Consider the following 19,163-nt stretch of genomic DNA (forward strand, 5'->3'; position numbering starts at 1 on the left):
TACTATGCTACCATACAATCCATGGACCCCATCCAAGTACCACCAGCTGTCTCAACAATGTCTTTTTCCCTTCTGGTTGGAATCCAATCCAGGAGTACAAGTTTTATTTTGTTGTCATATTTTTACTCTCCTTCATTCTGGACCGTTTCCTCCATCTTGTCCTGTCTTCATGCCCTTGACAGTTTAAAAGAGTAGGGGCCTTTCATTCTGTAGTATGTCCCTCAACCTGGGGCTGTCTGCTATTTGCTTATGTCCAGACCCCAGCCATGCCTTCATGGAGGGACTCCGTATAAATGATGCTGGGCTCTTCTCAGTGCATCACATCAGGAAGTACATGAGGTTGATCTACCCCACCACTGGTGATGTTAACCTTAATTGCCTGGTCAAGGTGGTGGTGTCAGGTTTTTTCACCATAAATTGATATTTTGTGGGCCGGGTGCGGTGGCTCACACCTGTAATCCTAGCACCTTGGGAAGCCGAGGCAGGTGGATCACAAGGTCAGGAGATCAAGACCATCCTGGCTAACATAGTGAAACCCCCGTCTCTACTAAAAAATACAAAAAAATTAGCCAGGTGTGGTGGCGGGCACCTGTAGTCCCAGCTACTCAGGAGACTGAGGCAGGAGAATGGTGTGAACCCGGGTGGCAGAGTTTGCAGTGAGCCTAGATCACGCCACTGCACTCCAGCCTGGGCGACAGAGCAAGACTCCATCTCTCTCTCTCTCTCTCTCTCTCTCTCTCTCTCTCTCTCTCTCTCTCTCTCTCTGTATAGAGAGAGAGAGAATGTGTGTGTGTGTTTGTGTGTGTGTGTAGATACTCCTTCTCATCCATTGTTGACTCCTGCCTGAATCAACCAGCACCATGAGTAGAGCCAAATGATTGGCATTCTACTGTGAAGAAGAGCTTTCTCTTCTTCCCATTCATTTATTCATTTTGTATTTATGTCAGCATAGGCCCATAAATTTCTGTTTTATTCACAGGACGTAATTTATTTACATCATTATTTTAATGCTCAATTTGTCCCAGATTTGGCCTATGGGAGGCCCTCTAAGCTGGCTCGTCTGTCGTTTTCATATGACCCCCTCATTTTTGTGCACTTTCTTGTACCAGGAAGGCTCTTCTCGAATTTTCCCAGCTCCAGCCCAAGAATCAGTCTGTTCTTCTTTTAGTGGAAGTTAGGATTTAGAAACCAAGATCTGTATGCTTGGTTGCTCATTCCTTTTTGGATGTCATTGCTGCTAAGCCCTTTTTGCAGATATGACACATACACAGGTAAGTGCACATGCATATAATACATATAGCTATATCTGTGTATCTAAGTACATATATATTTAAAACCATGAGTTCACACTAATACCTCCAACTCCAACCAAACACCTCAGGTTCCTTCTAGTTTCCCTGCTTTCCTTTTTTGTAACTCCTCACCCCGTATCTGCTTTTGTAACTCCCTTCTCCAACAATGAGAAACTTGACTCACATTATCCTCAGTGTAATTACTTATTTGCTCAATCCCTGTACATAACCAATTTCCTAACCACATCAGCCACCTCTTTGGCCCCACCATTCTTCAGCTTCCACTCTGACACTGCCTCCTAGCAAAGGTCAAAGGAAAGAAGGGGACACACCAAATGTTTGACTGAGGTTCCTTGAGCATGGCCTGGGAATAGGGAAGTGTGACCTGCACATCACATCCTCTATATTGCTTATTTCACAATAAGCATGGGCCAATTCTGTAATTTAAAATAAATTTTTAAGTATGAAAATATTTTGTTTGCTCAAAGTTCATTTGGTGTTGTCTGCTGGCAGGCAGATGGAAGGCAGCAAGGGCCAAACGTATGGGAACAAAGCTTAAAATGGAGATAGCTTACCCATTTACTTAACTTTCCTTGAAAGCATCATAAAGGACATCATTGATATTATTCTATTTTATTGCCAAACCTTGCAGTGAACAAGGTGGTGTACATTAGGAACCCAGTGTGAGCACACCAGATTTGATTCTGTATTCTGTATTCTTCCATAAACTCCAACTCTTAACTTTCTGGCCTCTGGTCTGTTAGATTCATACGTTATGTCATTGTTCGCAGGGAAAGCAATCACGTGAACTGATTTAAGCTCAAGTGTTACACCTGATAGTGACTTAGTGCTGATACCTTGCCATACACCCAATAATACAATGGCCTAATGAACAAAAAGTTTCACTATCCTCTAACAGTGTGAAAGCTGTAGGTCAGCTCTGCTCCTCATGGTCACTTGGGGACTTATGTTCCTTCCAAATTATTGTTCTTCCATCCCTTAGGGCCAACTCCCCTAGGGCATTGTCATCATTGGCATGGCTGAGGCTCAGTCGCCACCATGTCTGGGTTCCAGGAGAAGGGCGTGGAAGAGATCTTAAGGCCTGACCAGAGGTGGCACATAGGATTCAACTCACATGCCATTGGCAGGAATTCACACATGGCTACACACGGATGCAAGAAAGGGCGGGGAATGTAGCCTGACTGGGGAGCCATGTGCCTGGCTACAATTCTGTTCAATGGGGAGAATGCATTTGGTTGACAACAGGAGTCTCTGTCCTAGTGCCCCTCCTCTGTGCTCCAGTAGTGCCCATAAAGCCTTTGCGAGATCATTTATTTCTCTTATTTTGGCTCCTGGAAGGAGGATCACTGGCCACAGCATCTCCAGCACCTATAGAGTGCTGGCTTGGCACAGAGTAGACATCCAATAAACATTTGTTGAATGACTGAGAAGGCAAATGAATGAATAATGCTTGCAATGAAGTAAAAAAGCTACTTTGACATGGGTAAAATAAGAACCTGCTTATTCAGGTAAAATCTTTCATGTTTTGCCACAACTACTTGACCCTATAATATATATTTGTGAATTAATAAATAGATGAATGAAAAAGTTTACCTAAGATTTCATAGAAAGTAGGAAGATCTCTCTGCCATGGAAAACTGAAGGATAAGTATCCTGTTAGATGCTGGAGATATACTATGGTTGGTGTACACAGTACTGGCTCAGTTGCATTCATCCTATACTACTCTATGGGTGTAGTAGGGAGTTTCCCCTTCCAGGCTGCCTGAAGTGTGTGAACATCTTTAGGTCCGATAATGCATTGCTTTCCTTGTGTTTGCTGTTCCTGCTTATTGCCCTTCCTTTGTGGGACCAGACCTCTTAGGATGCAACTGATGACATCCTCTCTTTATTGCTTTTTTGTTTCCTGAGTCCTAAATACCTTGTAGCCCAGTACAATGCCAGCTGAATGGAGTCCACCCTTGGAGTAAGGATGGGGACACACAACTATCTCAAAACACAATGCCCTTAAGAAAGGGGATCCCTGTCTAGTTTGTTGATTGATACAGTAGGTCTCTGAGTCAATGGTGCAAAAAGCAGCGTAAGGCTAAAGGACCTTTTACCAATTTCTTATTGTTGCTCTGTTTCAAAAAGCAAGACATGTGCTTGCTTCAAATCATGTTTCTGACTTCAGCTCCATGACTATTACAGGTAGTTGGTAAAATTTCTCCGGCAATTGGCCTGTCTTGGTTTCTGCTACTGCTGTCTGTTTTGCCTTTTTCTGTGTGTTATTATGTATTTTAGAGGGAAATGAGAAAACTCTTGGTCAAATGCCATTTTAAAGAGAAAGTTCCCCTAATCTGGCTTTAAATAACACATTTTTTTTTTCATTTAAAATTAAGAAAGCTATTTTTTCACTTAGGGAGAGTTAGAAGGCATGCAGTAAGAAGGAACTCTTCACTTTTGCCTGATAACATAAGGCTGGGTGAGATGATGACTTAAGGCTGGGTGAGATGATGACTTAAGGCTGGCACATGTTGAGTGCTAACAAATGTCACCATTATTGTCACTTCTCTTGCTAGATAAGCTGTTTCCCTCCATGCTTGTGGGCAGCTAAGAAAAGGTCAAGACTGCTCTGTCTACTTGGGAACAATTAACCAATACTCCTCCCGAATCCTGCCCTGGAAGGGGAGGGCAGGGATGGGAAGGAAAGAAGGGGAACCTTAGCAGTAATCAGGACTCATACTCCAGGCAGAGGCTACAAGCAGGCCAGGGAAGCAGAATCTCGGTTTGGACCCCTGGATTTGGAGAATGAATTTTTCTGACTTTGGGTGGGGGGACATTTTTGTTTGTTTTTCCCTTAGGCTTTCAATACTCTAGCCTGTTTTACTTGTGCAAAGAGGCCTATGAATGATATTCCTAAAGCCAGGAAGAGGTAAATCATGCTGAGCAGAGTGAAAAAAAAATCAGGGTTTCAGGTTTTTTTTTTTTTTTTTTTTTTTTTTTGTAGTACCTCTTTAACAAGCATCCCTTCCCTTCAGGAACTCCCACCCCAGGTGCCTCATCACCCGACCCCACCCCTTCCAGAAGGGATTGAGAGAGATAAGGTAGGTAGGGTGTCATTCCTGAGCTGTCTCCTTAGAGACCTCTGCAGGGAGCCTGCCTTGCAGCAGCAAAGACCTCATGCCATACCCCCCAGCAAGGCTCAGTATAGGCTCAGAAGCTCTTCTATCTATTCTAAGCAGATGCCAAGAGATTTCACTCAGGATCCTGGTGCTTACATAACCATGAGAGGGCTGGAGAGGCAGGAGGAGCTCTGAGTTTGAGAACATACCACTGCCACTGCCATTCAACTCCATGAATGTGGGAAAGGGGCCTGGGACACTATGGGGGAGACACACCTGGCCCCATCTCCTTGCTCTCCACAGAAAATAGACAAAAGGACAGGAAAGTGAGTTCTGCCTCACTTCTACCCTCTCAATGTCCTACAACAGTTTCTAATTAAATCATCTTAATTAGCATTCAGAACACTGAGTCCAAATTCTGAAAAATGAAGCTTCTGCAGTGCCAAAAGGCATGAGGTGGAGGCAGTCAATCCACATTATCTTCTCCTACGAGACACAGATAAATTGCCCTCGCTCCATCTCCAGCCAGTCCACCTCATCAGTCTTTGCGCATTAGTTACCCTGGGCCTAGGTGAGAAGAACTCTCCCCTACTGGGTCTGCCCTCCTAGGCACTCAGCACCCCTCATCACAGTGCCCACATTGTGGCTCACAGATGCCACCTTTCTCCCATTAGCTCAGGCAAGACATGAAAGAACTGCTAAAAAAGCAGCTTTAGTAAAGAAGACCAAGAATGCACTTTAAACAGGGACCAAAGACTATAGTCAAGTCTATATTGCCCAGAATTCCCATCCAAATCGATTTGGCAATTTCATGTTGTTCATATTCACATAAATTCACATTATTATGATGTTACATTATTTTTGGCACGGCATTATTATTTTATCCCACTATATCCTGGGCATTAGACTTTCCTCCCATTGTACAGAAAATCAATAAAGTTTAATGACTGGGCAAGGTCACGCTGCTGGTCAGTAGCAGAGCCAAGTCCAGAACTTAGCTTTGTCACATTCACTGCACATTTGTCACATTCACATTCACTGCAGCTCTCTTTCCTCCAAGTCTGAGTGGCCTCCAACCCAAGATCACTCAGCACAGCCTCACATTTCCAGCTGCTTGAGTCCTGGCACACAAGTCCTGCCTGCTTGCTATGTGGAATAGTTCACTTCCCTTTGGGGCCTTGTCTTCCTCCACCCCCACCAAACATGAGCGAGGGTTAGCGTATTGGCTACACCACCAGCAGGGTTAAAAGAGGGTCAAAAGTGTGTCTCAGAAAGAGGACAGAGAACAGAGAAAAGGAACAGACACAGAGACTCTGCCCTTGGGCTTTGTCCCCAGGAAACTGGCCAAAGACCTTCTCTTCCCAGAGCCCCTTAGCTCAGGAGTTTCTCATTGGTGCTGCTGTGCTTCAGAGCCCTGACAAAACATAGAGAAAGACCTACAGCCTCATGAAGGGGCCCTGGGAAGCTTCAAGCCATGTGAGCTTCAGTGGCTTTGCAGAAGAACTGAGAAAATGAAGCAGAGAGTGGGGGCTACAGGCAGAGGGCCATGGCTGTCAAGAGGGACCTTCTGCAGCAGCGCATTTGTATGACCTTCAGGCAAGTCATCTGTATTCATCCATTTTTACACTGCTGATAAAGACATAACCAAGACTGGGAAGAAAAAGAGGTTTAATTGGATTTACAGTTCCACATGGTTGGGAGGCCTCAGAATCATGGTGGGAGACCAAAAGCACTTCTTACATGGCAGTGGCAAGAGAAATGAGGAAATGCAAAAGCAGAAACCCCTGATAAAACCATCAGATCTTGTGAGACTTATTCACTACCACAAGAACAGTATGGGGAAACCACCCGCATAATTCAAATTATCTCCCACTGAGTCCCTCCCACAACATGTGGGAATTATGGGAGTACAATTCAAGATGAGATTTGGGTGAGGACACAGAGCCAAACCATATCATTCCATCCCTGCCCCCTCCAAATCTCATGTCCTCACATTTCAAAACCAATCATGCCTTCCCAACAGTCCCCCAAAGTTTTAACTCATTTTAGGATTAACCCAAAAGTCCACAGTTCAAAGTCTCATTTGAGACAAGGCAAGTCCCTTCTGCCTATGAGTCTGTAAAATCAAAAGCAAGCTAGTTACTTCCTAGATACAATGAGGGTGCAGGTATTGGTTAAATACAGCCATTCCAAATGGGAGAAATTGGCCAAAACAAAGGGGTTACAGGGCCCATGCAAGTCCAAAATTCAGCAAGTCAGTCAAATTTTAAAGCTCCAAAATTATCTCCTTTGACTCCAGGTCTCATATCTAGGTCATGCTGATGCAAGAGGTGGGTTCCTATAATCTTGGGCAGCTCCACCCCTGTGGCTTTGCAGGGTACAGCCTCCCTCCTGGCTGCTTTCACAGGCTGGCAATGAATGTCTGCGGCTTTTCCAGGCACACAGTGCAAGGTGTAGGTGGATCTCCCATTCTGGGGTCTGGAGGACAGTGGCCCTCTTCTTACAGCTCCACTAGGTGGCACCCCAGTATGGACTGTGTAGGAGCTCCAACCCCACATTTCCCTTCTACACTGCCCTAGCAGTGGTTCTCCATGAGGTCCCCGCCTCTGCAGCAAACTTCTGCCTGGACATCCAGGCATCCATACATCTTCTGAAAGCTAGGCAGAGGTTCCCAAACCTCAATTCTTGACTTCTGTGCACCTGCAGGCTCAATGCCACATGGAAACTGCCCAGGCTTGGGGCTTGGGGCTTGCACCCTCTGAAGCCACTGCACAAACTCTAAGTTGGCCCCTTTCAGCTATGGCTGGAGCAACTGAGAAGCAAGGCACCAAGTCCCTAGGCTGCACACAGCATGGGTACTCTGGGCCTTGCCCACAAAACCATTTTTCCTGCTAGACCTCTGGGTCTGTAATGGGAGAGGCTGCCACAAAGGTCTCTGACCTGCCCTGGTGACACTTTCCCCATTGTCTTGGGGATTAACATTTGGCTCCTTGTTACTCATGAAAATATCTGCAGCCAGCTTGAATTTCTCCTCAGAAAATGGGATTTTCTTTTCTATTGCATTGTCAGGCTGCAAATTTTCCAAACTTTTATGCTCTGCTTCCCTTTCAAAACTGAATGCCTTTAACACATCCAAGTCACCTCTTGAATGCTTTGCTGCTTAGAAATTTCTTCCACCAGATACCCTAAATCATCTCTCTCAAGTTCTAAGTTCCATAAATTTCTGGGGCAGGGACAAAATACCACTAGTCTCTTTGCTAAAACATAACAAGAGTCACCTTTGCTCCAGTTCCCAAGAACTTCCTCACCTCCATCTGAGACCATCTCAGCCAGGATTTCATTGTCCATATCATTATCAGTATTTTTGTCAAAGCCATTCAACAAGTCTCTAGGAAGTTGGAAACTTTCCCACATTTTCCTGTCTTCTTCTGAGCCCTCAAAGCTGTTCCAATCACTGTCTGTTAGCTAGTTACAAAGTCACTTCCACATTTTCAGATATCTTTTCTGCAACACCCCACTCCTGGTACCAATTTACTATGTTAGTCCATTTTCATGCTGCATTTCAAGATGCACCCAAGACTGGGAAGTAAAAGAGGTTTAATTGAACTTATAGTTCCACATGGCTGGAGAGACCTCAGAATCATGGCGGGAGATGAAAGGTTCTTCTTACATGGTGGCGGCAAGAGAAAATGTAGAGGTGCAGAAGTGGAAATCCCTAATAAAACCATCAGATCTCATGAGACTTATTCACCACCAAGAGAACAGTATGATTCAAATTATTTCCCACCAGGTCCCTCTCACAACAGGTGGGAATTATGGGAATACAATTCAAGATGAGATTTGGGTGAAGACACAGAGCCAAGCCACATAATCATCCAAACTCTCTGGGCTTTATCTCCCCATTTGTAAAGTGAGGGTTCTAATAGATCCTGCCTCAGAGGTGAAGCGAGGAGTGAAGTAGGCCATCAGCAAAACAATCACCACTAATGCTTGCATGGTGGGATCCATGTCCCATGCACTATCCTAAATTCATCCTATGCATTGACTTTCCTAATTCTCACAGCACCCCCACAAAGGAGGTACTGCAGTTACTTCCATTTCACAGAAAAGGAAACTGAAACATGAAAGTCAATGAACCAGCTTTCCGAGCTAGAAAGGGATGAAAATGGGATTGGACCCAGACTGTTTGACCTCAGAGCCTGGGTCTATAGCCACCAAGCTCTCCTGCCACCATTAACCCCCATCATGTTGTTAGTTAATGGTAGCATGATTTATGAACCACACAGAAAGTCCAGAAATGTGGTTATCATACAGACAAATCCTAAGTGACCCAGGCTAAGGGGAGGTTGGAGCACCAGTGCAGAAGCTACAATCAGAGCTGGTTGAGGAGACACTAAGGGACTTGGCTCAATTTAATTGACCCCATGGCAGAAATGTGATGAAAGGTTCACTGGGGTCACCTTGAAGAGGGCCTGGGATCCCAGTCCTGGGACCTGTATGGCGGAGAGTGGAAAATACTTGTCAGGTCTAAGAAGTCAAAGATTGCAACAAAAGCAGGGCTTTGGCAAGATTCAAGAGGCAGTGAGATGTAGCTGCTTTGGGGAGTGAGGCATGGTTGCACTATGGACAGCCTGCTGCTTGGGGCCCTGTCCTGCAGGAAGAAGCCAGATGGCATGGACCCTCTGGCTATCCTAAAGCACATGGACCCTCGTGCCTCCCAAGAGGAGCCAAGGCATACTTACTCTTCCATGATTCTCACTGGGGCCTGGGGCTCTCACTGGGGGTGGGGGGTCCTTGGAGTTGGTTGCCTAAGCTGCAGCAGGAATTGCTGACTGGCAAGGTGTAACAATTTATAACTCTTATAAGTGAGAGCAATACACAAAAGAGAGGGTCCTTCTGAGAGGCATGGTGGAGGCACACAGGAAGGGTTGGGCCCAGGCCCAAGTTCATGTGTCAGAGCAGTGAATGCTGTATGTATCTAGTGCATGAAAAGAGCTGGGCATTTGTTGGTAGACACTCAAAATTACTGACTAAGCAAGTGTAGATTTTCCTCTAAACCAGTGACATCCCTCATCCTCAAAATGCTGTTACATCTTCCTCCAGAATGTGAGAAACTTCTCCCTGCCCCCGGAAAACCAGGTTTGAGAGCCATTTCATAACAACTGTAATGTCTATAGCTTCTCCTACTTATGCTAGAGTCAGGCTGTCCGCTAAATCATAGTGAGTGGGACCCCAGCCTCCACGGTGAGCAACATGCCCACAAAGACTAAAAATCTCTGGGAGAGAAGGCTGTGGGTACCTGAGTGTCAACAGCATACCCCGTGTGGTGGCAGTTGTCTGTCACAGACTGCTAGTGCCACCAAAGCAACCCAAGGTCACAGAGAGTGGCAGGTATACAGAATTCCCACAGTGGAGGCAGGGCGGGCAGGCCCTCCAGGGAGACAAGCTGGCCACTTCCCCCGAGGGCAACTGACAACTGCACTCTGTCTCCCCAGATGGTCCCAGTCAGTCTGTGGAGAACTTCATTCCTCTGCCTCTCTCTTGAGGAAACTGCAGTTTTCAGAACCTCCCCTGAAGGAGAGAAGGGGACATCGGGGACATGAGAATTGACCCTAAGGAGTTGGCAGGAGGGAGTCCTTCCTGTTTACCTGCCCTAGTCCAGCCACTTCTTTGTTACCGTTAGGCTGCGGGGCCCCATTGCTGTTCTGCGAGATCGGCTGGATTGATTATGAACAGCTCCTTGCTACTCCACACAATCACCTCTCCACAGGACTCCTTCCTGGGGTTGTGAGAAGGGGCTGAATGTACTAACTACCTCTGCTCCCTACTAGAATGCTAGCCTCATGAGGGCTGGGATTTTTATCTGTTTGGTTCACTGTTGAACCCCTAAAATCTGCAATAGTGCTTGATACATAGTAGACGTGCAATGAACGTTCCTGGAAGGAATAATTATTGATATAAAGTAAAATTCCTGAAGTAGATTTCAGAGTTAATGGATCTTGGTGGCTGGGCCCATAATCCCAGCACTTTGGGAGGCTGAGGCGGGCGGTTCACTTGAGGTCAGGAATTCAAGACCAGCCTGGCCAACATGGTGAAACCTTGTACAAAAATTAGCCAGGCATGGTGGTGCATGCCTGTAATCCCAGCTACCCGGGAGGCTGAGGCAGGAGACTCGCTTGAACCCAGGAAGCAGAGGTTACAGTGAGCAGAGATCATACCTCTGTACTCCAGCCTGGGTGAGAGAGAAAGACTCCATCTCAAAAAACAAAACAAAACAAAAACAAACAAACGAAAGTTAATGGATCTTGGGCCAGGCACAGTGACTTATGCCTGTAATCCCAGCATTTTGGGAGGCCAAGGCAAGAGGATTGCTTGAGCCCAGGAGTTTGAGACCAGCCTGGGCAACATGGTGAGACCTCATCTCTACAAAAAATAAATAAAATTAGCTAGGTGTGGTGGCATGTGCCTGTGGTCCTAGCAACTTGGAAGGCTGAGGTAGGAGGATCACATATACTGAGAGGTCAAGGCTGCAGTGAGTCAAGATCTCACCACTGCACTCCAGCCTGGTTGACAGAGCAAGACCGAGTCTCAAAAAATAGTGGGGGCCAATGGGGGAGAGTTAGTTACGAATCTTTAGACATTAAACAAAGTAACTGAAATGTAAGAAGAGACAAGAATGATCCCCCGACCGATCAAAGCCCACGTGTGGCTGCATCCCGGGCCCAGTGTCAAAGTCCCGCTGCTGTCACCGCCGCCACCATGCCCAAGAGGAAGACCAAAGAGGATGCTAAAGGAGATAAAGCCAAGGTGAAGGACACAGCACAGAGAAGATCCATGAGGTTGTCTGCTAAACTTGCTCCTCCAAAGCCAGAACCCAAGCCTAAAAAGGGCCCTGCAAAGAAGGGAGAGAAGGTACCCAAAGGGAAAAAAGGAAAAACTGATGCTGGCAAGGAGGGAAATAAACCTGCAGAAAACGGAGATGCCAAAACAGACCAGGCCAGGAAAGCTGAAGGTGCTGGAGAGGCCAAGTGAAATGTGTGCATTTTTTATAACTGTGTACTTCTGGTGACTGTACAGTTTGAAATACTATTTTTTATCAAGTTTTATAAAAATGCAGAATTTTGTTTTACTTTTTTTTTTTTTTTTTTTTTGAGCTGTGTTGTTAGCACACAGAACACTTCATTGTTGTTTTTAGGGGAAGGGGCATATGTCACTAATAGAATGTCTCCAAAGCTGGAGTGATGTGGGGAAAACACCTTTCCCTTCTAGTTTTGGGAGACTTCCTCTTGGCTCCCAGGAGGAGGGATTCCCTGACTTTCATACACATGACCACTTTGGCACAAAAGCCTTAGGGTATGGAAAAACCAATTCATTTTTATGTCCTCTTCCCCCTGTCCATCTTTCAGCATAGACTTAACTCTCTTAAGCCCAGACTGCTGTTGGGACCTGATCCCCAGTCATTTGTTACCAGTATGTCAGGCAATCTGGACTTTCCAGGGATGCCACTGAGAGGACACCTGTCTAAAGAGCAGTGGTTCTGTTGCTAGATTGTGGCTCTTCAGATACATTCTGCCATTTTCATTTCACTTCCTGAAAGTCAGGGTCGGCTTGTGAAAAGTTATTAAACAACATGCTACATGTGAAATGTCAACTCTCACTCTAAACTTCCCCTGTTCAGAGCATCAGATGAAAACTTCATTGTGTTTTATAGTGGCTTTCTGAGTTTTGGTAGTCCATTGAAGAAGGGAGTTTGAAAGTTGTTGTATACTGTTAATAATTGTCTGCCCATGTCCTGCCTGAAATACCATGATTGTTTATGGAAAGTATCTTTAATAAAGCTGGATACAGTTTGGATTGGAAAAAAAGGTAACTGAAATATATAAATATATATATATATATATATATATATATATATATATATATACACACACACACACACACATAAGGCTCTTACAAATAAAAGGAAAATGTGACAAAATGATAAACATAATGAGACAGTTTTTAAAAATCCTCTCAGAGAAATTGATTGAGTAGACAAAACATAAATGAGAATGTAAAATGTTTGCATAATGCAAATTATAAGCTTAATCTAATAAATATACCTCTAGAACATTTATAAAGAGTGAGCATATACTAGGACACAAAGAGAATCTCAGGAAATTCCAAAAAAGTAAGCCATGTTATTATTATTATTATTACTATTATTATTATACTTTAAGTTCTAGGGTACATGTGCACAACGTTCAGGTTTGTTACATGGGTATACGTGTGCCATGTTGGTTTGCTGCACCCACCAACTCGTCATTTACACTAGGTATTTCTCCTAATGCTATCCCTCCCCCAACCCCCACCCCACGACAGGCTCTGGTGTGTGATGTTCCCCACCCTCTGTCCATGTGTTCTCCTTGTTCAACTCACACTTATGAGTGAGAACATGTGGTGTTTGGTGTTCTGTCCTTGTGTTAGTTTGCTTATAGTTATGGTTTCCAGCTTCATCCATTTCCCTGCAGAGGACGTGAACTCATCCTTTTTTATGGCTGCATAGTATTCCATGGCATATATGTGCTTTTTTGTTTTTTAAACGCATTCTCGCTCTGTAGCCCAGGTTGGAGTGCAGTGGCGTGATCTCGGCTCATTGCAAGCTCCGCCTCCCGGGTTCACGCCATTCTCCTGCCTCAGCCTCCTGAGTAGCTGGGACTACAGGCGCCCGCCACCACACCTGGCTAACTTTTTTGTATTTTTTTTAGTAGAGACGGAGTTTCTCTGTGTTAGCCAGGATGGTCTCGATCTCCTGACCTTGTGATCTGCCCGCCTTGGCCTCCCAACGTGCTGGGATTACAGGCGTGAGCAGCCACTGTGCCCGGCCGTGCCACATTTTCTTAATCCAGTCTATCTTTGATGGACATTTGAGTTGGTTCCAAGTCTTTTCTATTGTGAGTAGTGAAAGCAGATCACGTTATTTAATACTTCCTCCTGATGACACAAAGCTAGGAAAACCCTAAAATAAAGAATAGAAAAACATACATAGAAAAATATATATACATACAAACATTTGTATGTGTGATTGACCCATGAGCAACCTAAGTGTGAATAGCATGGTCCACTTGTATGTGGATTTTTTTCAATAAATATTTTGAAAAAATTTTTGGAGATTTGCCACAATATAAAAAAACTTGCAGATGAACTATGTAGCCTAGAAATTTTTTTTTGAGATGGAGTCTTGCTCTATTGCCCAGGCTGGAGTGCAGTGGCGTGATCTCGGCTCACTGCAGCCTCTGCCACCCCAGGGTCAAGCAATTCTCATGCCTCAGCCTCCCAAGTAACTGGGATTATGGGCATGCACCACCACCCCTGGCTAATTTTTTATTTTTTATTTTTAGTAGAGATGAAGATTTGCCATGTTGTTCAGCCTGGTTTCAAACTCCTGACCTGAAGTGATCTGCCTGCCTCAGCCTCCCAAAGTGCTGGGATTACAGGAGTGAGCCACCATGCCCAGCGGCCTAGAAACATTTTTTATTTTATTTTTTGAGACAAAGTCTCACTCTGTCGCCCAGGCTGGAGTATAATGGCATGATGTCAGCTCACTACAATGTCTGCCTCTCAAGTTCAAGCGATTTTCCTGCCTTAGACTCCCAAGTAGCTGGGACTACAGGCGCCTGCAACCAGGGTAATTTTTGTATTTTTAGTACAGATGGGGTTTCACTGTGTTGACCAGGCTGGTCTCGAACTCCTGACCTCAGGTGGCCCTCCTGCCTTGGCATCTCAAAGTGCTGGGATTACAGGCATGGGCCACCACACCTGGCTGAAATATTTTTTTAAAAAATAAGAAAAATTTAGGTCTGTCATGAATGCATAAAATATATGTAGATGCTAAATCAATTTTATCATTCACTAACATAAAATATATACAAATCTATTATAAGAAATTAACATTTATCAAAACATATGCACATCAACACTTACAGACCATATACGGTGCCATTTGCAGTTAAGAGAAATGTAAACAAACTTCAAGATGCAATATTAAATGAAAACTGGGTAAATTAACTGTGGCACCTACTGTACTATTGTGATAATTTTGTAGTCACCTCCTGTTGCTGCCACGGTGAGCTCAAGTGTTTAAGTATCCACTTAAAACACTACGTGATGCTAATCGTCTCCCGTGAGCAGTTCCTCACTCCAGTAAATTGCATATGGCAGTAAAAACTGATTTCGTTCTCATGTATTTTTCATTTTCAGTGCAATATCATAAACCTTGAATAACATCATGGGATCCATATGAGATATCACTAGTAAGTTTGGAAGTACTCCCAAAAAGCAGAGAAAAGTCGTGACATTCATTATGCAAAAAAGTTGAATTGCTTGATATGTGCCGTTTATAAAGGTCTGCAGCTGTGGTTGTCTGCCATCTCAAGACAACTGAATCCTGCAAAGGACAATTGTAAAATAAAGAAAAGGAAATTTGTGAAGCCATCACTGTAGCTACACCAGCAGGCACAAAAACCTTGCACTTTTTGCAAAACATCTTTTTAATCTCTTACTGAAAAATGCGGTTTTTATGTGGGTGCAGGATTGCTATAAGAAAGGCATACCTACAGACTTGAATATCATTTGAGAAAAAGCAAAATCCATTAATGACAACTCAAAGCAAAAGGAAGGTAAAGAATCTAAAGCAGGAGAATGTATTGCCAGGAAAGGGTGGTTTGATAGTTTCAGAAAGAGGTGTGGCTTTTAAAATGTGCATGTGACAGGAGAAGCAGCTTCTGTCAACCAAGAGACAGCAGACAAATTTCCAGAAAATCATGCAAGAGAAAAGGTGTCTTCCTAAACAGATTTTTTTTGTTGTTGTTTTTGTTTTGTTTTGTTTTCTGGGTTTTTTTTTTTTTTTTTTTTTTTTTTTTTTTTTTTGAGACAGTGTCTCACTCTGTCACCCAGGCTGGAGTGCAGTGGCATAATCTCGGCTCACTGCAGTATCCCCCTCCCAGGTTCAAGTGATTCTCGTGTCTCAGCCTCCCAGGTAGCTGGGATTACAGGTACGGCCACCACACCCTGCTAATTTTTCTATTTTTTGTTCAGACAGGATTTCGCCATCTTGCCCAGGCTGGTCTCGAACCCGTGGGCTCAAGCAATCCACCTGCCTTGGCCTCCCAAAGTACTGGGATTACAGGCATCAGCCACTGTGTCCAGGCTGAACAGATTTTTAATGTAAATGAAAGTGTCCTATTCTGAGGGGGAGAAAATGCGGCAAAGGACATTTGTTAGTAAAGAAGAAAAGCAAACACCAGAATTTAAAGCAGAAAGGGATAGACTAACTCTACTGTTTTGTGCAAATATTGGGTTTATATGATCAGGACTGCCCTTATCCATAAAGCTGCTAACCCCTGATCCTTTAAGGGAAAAGGTAAACACCAGCTGCCAGTCTTTTGGTTGTACAATAAGATAAAGCATCCATTGATGCTTTATCCCTAAAGTCAGGAAGTACCTTGCTAATAAGGACTGCCTTTTAAAGTTCTTTTGAGGCCAGGCATGGTGGCTCTTGCCTATCATCCCACACTTTGGGATGCTGAGTAGGAGGAGGGCTTGAGGCCAGAGGTTCGAGACCATCCTGGGAAAAAAAGAGAGAAAGCCCCATCTCTACCAAAATTTAAAAATTATCTGGGTACAGTGGCATGAACTTGTAGTCCCAGTTATTCAGGGAGGCTGAGGTGGGAGGATCATTTGAGCCCAGGAGTTCAAGGCTGCAGTGAGCTATAATCATGCCACTGCACTGCAGCCTGGGCAACAGAGTGAGACCTTGCCTCTAAAAAGTAATTAATTTAAAAATATTTTTTTTAAAGTTGTTTATAATTAGAAAATAGGAGCACGTCTGACCTCATGCACTTTAATATTGCCTTCATTTTTTAAAAAAAGATTTATTCAACACTTCTGTGCTGGGACTAAGAAAAATCAGTCAAAATGTGCCCCTCACTCTTCTTTCCACTGTACTCCAGCCTGGATGACAGAGCAAGACCCTGTCTCTAAAAATATATATATATATATATATATATATATATATTTTTTTTTTTTTTACATTTTTTTAAAGAAAAAATAGGCGGGGTGTGGTGGCTCATGCCTGTGATCTCATCACTTTGGGAGGCCGAGGCAGGTGGATCACTTGCGGTCAGGAATTTGAGACCAGCCTGGCCAACATGGTGAAACCCCATCTCTACTAAAAATATAACAATTAGCCAGGCATAGTGGCATGTCCCTGCAGTCCCAGCTACTCAGTAGGCTGAGGCAGGAAAATTGTTTGAACCTGGGAGGCAGAGGTTGCAGTGAGCCGAGATGGCACCACTGCACTCCAGCCTGGGCAACAGAGCTAGGACTGCTAGGACTTTGTACCCCTATGAAGTCCCTGTAGTTTGTGTTCAACCTCTGCTGTTTTCAACAAACTAGCAAAAAGTTGCTAGCTATAAAGCCCTTAATAAAAGTGTGCTTGTTTTGAGACAGAAGGAACACTGAGGGAAGGAGAACCAATCCAGGGAGGAGAGAGTATAGTGGCCGCCACAAGGGACAAGCAAGCACAAAGCTTTTGTTGATTCAGCAAGTATTTATTGAGGACCTGCTGTCTGACAGGCCGGCCTGGTGCTGGGTGCTGAGAGGCTACAGGGGCACAGCAAGCCTCTTCCCTTGAGAAGCCACTGATGTCACTGGGTCACTCAAGGTAAGCATGTCGAAAGGGCTAAATCAAAGAACAAGGCAGGAAGTCTGCAAGGCCAACGGAAGGCCCCAGAGAACAAGTAGAGCTCAGAGGCTCCAAAGGCATCCAGGAGGAGAAGGAGGGTCAGAATTGGTGGGCAGGAGCAGCCCCTCAGCTCTGGCCTGCCCTCAGGTCACACCATGGCCCATGGGCTTCTTGCACACCCACTGACAGGGGGTGTCACAGGTCATGTCATTCCACTTCTGCTGAATGTGGACACAGTCTTCAGTCTGCCTATTCTTGTGCCGCCAGTTGTCAGGCTGATTCCTTTCCCAAAACCTGGAGACAACGAGGTTTATTCTGTTGGATGAAGGAAGCATCCCTTCCCCATGCTGTGGCTTAGGAAGCTGACGTGTGATGGGTCTAGAGAACTGACATGAGATGGGTCCTGATTTGCTTTCTAGGAAACTGATTTGCTTTCCAGGAAACTGATTTGCTTTCCAGGCTCACCAGGGCGAGTATTAAAGGACCAGCGAGTAGGCAAGGCTAGGAGCAAAACTGCAAATTTATTTTTTGGTCAGCCAGCTTTGCGGAGCAGGGGTGAGGTCCGTCAGTCTCCGGCAGGGGAGGCCAAGGGAGTCGCCTGGTGGGGCTCTCGGGCGGAGTTCCTGCAGTCCCGACAGGAGTGGGGGCTGAGGAAGTGCGCGCAGCGCGCCCACCAGGAGCGGCTTTTATATCCTGGGCCTGGGAGTGGGAGGGCAGTGGGTGGGACATAGGCGGGTCGGGGGCCGGGCAGTAGGCGTGGCTAGGCGGGTTCCGGTTTTTCTCTGTCGGAGGTCGGGTTGCGCCTGCACAGTCGACCCGTGTCTTTCCCGGGCGCGGGAAAGTTGACGGTGAAGAACCCGGAACTGCGCCATCTTGCCTCCGTTCGTCCAAACAGTCCAACCTTTTATTAATGATAGTGATAAGGGGCGCTGTGGTCTGTCTGGCTACTTCCTGCTGTTAGGGGACGTCGTTAAGGTTGAGGTCTATGGTTGGTATTTGGACGTACGGATGAAGAAGCATCTGGTTGAAGGTGACGCGCGTGATCTCTTGAACTTTGGCTCAGAGAAATTTGATTAAAACAGGAGAGAGACATAAGACAAAACAGAGGATTAGTATGGGAATTAGGAATGGGAGCATCTGCTGTATTACGGGCAGCAGCCATATCAGTGGTCCAGGGGTGAAGAGGGTATTGTAGGTTTTTAATTCTGCTTGAATCCTGTTTAGGGTTTGAATGTTAGTGTCTACTAGGCCTGACTCGTTTATGTAATAGCAGCATTCTTCTCCTAAGAAGAGACATGTTCCTCCTTTTTCGGCAGTAAGTAAATCTAATGCTCGCCTATTTTGTGCTGCTACTTGGGCCACTGAGGTAATTTGACACTGTAGAGAGGCCAGGCTTTCAGCTGAAGCCTCTATGGCCTCTCGGATTTGAGCTGCTAGAGATTGGGTAGACTGTACCGAGTGGGCAAGTGCCCCAGTTCCAAGCCCTGACGCCACTAGGGAGGAGGCCAGGGAGACTCTGATGACTAGGGGAAGGAAGACAGCCCGTTTTTGGAGGTCATTAGGAGGAGGGTTAAATTGTATGACAAGTTCAGCTATTTCTGCTTTGCTATATAAGGTTAAACTAGGTACTAGGGACACTGGGACACAGAGGGATTGATCAATGGATGTGTGATTAAGGACCTTGAAGAGGACTTTGTTGCACCAGAAATAACCTCCGATGGGAGCCGTCTGGGTCTTAGCGGGTGGCTGGGTATAATTACACCAGGAGGTGTTTGGAGTAGGGTAGCAGAAAGGAAGGATTGGACTTTCTGGGTTTTGGTATAGTGGGACTTGGAGTAAGAACGGTTTTTGGGAGGCGCTTGTAGAGTTAGTTGCAGCCTTGAAAGCAGTAGGTAAAGGGACTGCCACTAAGGGGGCTCTTTCAAGGGCCGCACAGAGAAAACAGTGGGAGAGATTTGTTATGTTGGCTGCCTGTGTTAAGTTTAACCCTTGACGGACTAGTTTTAACCATGAGAAGGGGTCTTT

The 19,163-nt window shown here is 45.2% G+C and overlaps 1 pseudogene; it reads left to right on the plus strand.

The window, feature by feature from the left end:
* The first annotated feature begins 11,173 nt into the window (after window positions 1-11,173).
* Window positions 11,174-11,446, plus strand: LOC104661325 (annotated as a pseudogene).
* The last annotated feature ends 7,717 nt before the right edge of the window (window positions 11,447-19,163 follow it).

The sequence above is a fragment of the Rhinopithecus roxellana genome, chromosome 17 (genome assembly GCF_007565055.1).
Source record: "Rhinopithecus roxellana isolate Shanxi Qingling chromosome 17, ASM756505v1, whole genome shotgun sequence".
Lineage (NCBI taxonomy): Eukaryota > Metazoa > Chordata > Mammalia > Primates > Cercopithecidae > Rhinopithecus > Rhinopithecus roxellana.